Here is a 2497-nt window from a genome sequence, read left to right on the forward strand (position 1 = left end):
AAAAAAAAAAAAAAAAAAAAAAAAAAAAAAAAATCAATATATTCAAAATAAAAAACACCTATTATAACATATTTTAATTTTATTTCAAAAATACTTTTTGTCCTGATTTGTGAGCGTGTTGGGGGGGGTGTTGAGTAGTGTACATAGAGGTGATTACATAACAGCTCAAAACAAAGCCTTACCCTTGTACATTGTGTAGGGAGGGTTGGGGGGGGAGAAATGGGTGTGTGCGGGTGGGCATGTGGATGTGTGTGTGAAGGTGGGAGTTGTGGGCATGTAGCTGTGTGAGGGTGGGTGTTGTGGGTATTTGAGGGTGTGGGGTGGTGTGATTTACACTGGTCTCAGCAAGACCTATACAATCAGGTACCACTGCCTGATACAGTTGTACCAAGTCATGGCAGGCAAGATGTGAAAATAGGGGAGTGAGACACCTGCTAAGTGCACAGCACTCAGACCCACCCTGGTGTGGCCACTTGGCCTGGGTCCCGCTACATCCTACTAAGTACTGATCTTATCTAGCTCATCTTAAAATGAGATTCTTAAGAAAAGCAAGACCCAGGGTATTAAAAAAATACCAAACAGCAGTATTCTCAGTAGAAACTGGTCTTAAAATTTTGCATGCAAGTACACAGAGTAGATTATAAATGGCTTTATCCTTAGGCCAAATTTGCCTTTTGGATATATATATAGAATATTTACAGATATTTAAAATATAATTGATATATGTTTAAGGTCTATTATGTAAATCCACATCTGGGACTTTTGGAAACATCAGTCTTGGAATGACCAGCTCTTAATATGCCCTTACATTCTGTTAGGAATTGCAAATGGTAGTTCTAATAGCAACTTAAGACAAATTAGTAAACGAAAAATAATAAAGTTTAATCTTTTTGATCAGAAGATTAAAGATAATATAAAAGGAGCAATCTCCCAAAAGGTATAAAAAGCAAATGTGGGGTTCTTAATTTATTGGGAAAGCCAAAAAATGTCATAACAAACAGAACAGTTCTTGTCTTTGAGTAGGTTCTACTTGGTTGTACTGTTCTAAACTTGTAAATTGCTATGTCAAATCCAATGGGTCTTATTTATGCCAATACAAAAGAGAAAATAAAAAACAAAAGCAATAAATATTTGCAATATACATAGATTACTTTTGGCAGTGCATATTCTTCAGTGAATTTGGTCAAAGAAAGCCTTGTCTGTGTACAGAGCTGTAGTGATGTCATGTTCAGACTTGGTCTTAAAAAAAGGACTAAGCTAAAAACATGTACATAACTTGCTAGTATCTGATATACTGCTACCAGACAGTTCAAATGAAAAAGCAAATCTATAACAACCGAGACCAACTGATGTTGTACCCCTTCAGCAAGGTACAACCCAGATAATTCCTACAATTAACATGGAGCATCTTTTTCACATACAGGCTTGAACTGAAAGGTCTTTACCCAGGATAATGTAAAACAAGCCACATTATTCTCCGATTGTTTCCTTTGAACTCCTGTCAAGTCTTCCTTGCCACCATGGATATTACCAGCTGACCAACATCCCACACCAGGATGGCATCCAAGCCTGCCTTACAAGCAAGATGAGCAAGATAACAACTCAGAGTACAGACCCAAATATATTACTGACCTTATACACTTCATCCTCGCACACAACAATTTCACTTTTAATAACCAACACCTCTTCCAAACCGTGGGCACAGCTGTGGGCACAAAATGGCCCCACAGTATGCCAAACTTTTTATTAGCCACCTGAAAGAAGAATTTCTCAAGGACTGCACCATCAAACCCTTGCTATACTTAAGATATACTGATGGCATCTTCATCATTTGGACTGAAAACCTGAGATCTCTGAATGAGTTCCATCAGACATTTAACAATCACCATCCCTCCATCCAACTATCTCTTGACTACTCCAGCACCAACATCTCCTTTTTAGACACAATGATCAGTATCCAAAATGGTAAAATACAGACCATGTTATACAAGAAACCCACAGACCAACATACATATCGCATAGAACCAGCAATCACCTTAAACACACCAAGAAAGCTGCGATACACAGCCAAGACCTCAGATACCACCAAATTTGCGCTGAAGAGGTTTGCCATCTCACCAATCTTTAAAAGGCTTTCACCCAACAAGGACACTCCTCCAGAGAGATCACACATTTGAAAGAGCCACCCGGATACCACATGAAGAACTGCTGCAGTACAGAAGAAAACCCCCCATGTATCGCACACCGCTGGTTATGACATATCACCCTTCTCTCGAACCTGTACAGAAAATCCTCAAACAATTGCAACCCATACTAGAAAGAGACTCTATTCTTAAAGAGATCTTCCCAGAGCCACCCATCCTAGCCTTCAAATAAGCATCAAACCTCACTAACCTCATCACCAGAAGCAAACTTCCTCAGGCCCAGAACACACCAATTGGATCCAGACCATGCCATGACAAGAAATGCAAAACTTGCCAACACATTTCCACCACCC

General features: G+C 39.3%; 1 protein-coding gene across 3 annotated transcripts in view; it reads right to left on the reverse strand.

Annotated features, from left to right (window-relative positions):
- ARMC2 (armadillo repeat containing 2) overlaps positions 1–2497 on the reverse strand; it is a 210611-nt gene that overhangs the window by 109497 nt on the left and 98617 nt on the right. The window lies entirely within an intron of this gene.

Source organism: Gavialis gangeticus, unplaced genomic scaffold (assembly GCF_001723915.1).
Source record: "Gavialis gangeticus isolate Ggan-Ray unplaced genomic scaffold, GavGan_comp1, whole genome shotgun sequence".
Classification (NCBI taxonomy): Eukaryota; Metazoa; Chordata; order Crocodylia; family Gavialidae; genus Gavialis; species Gavialis gangeticus.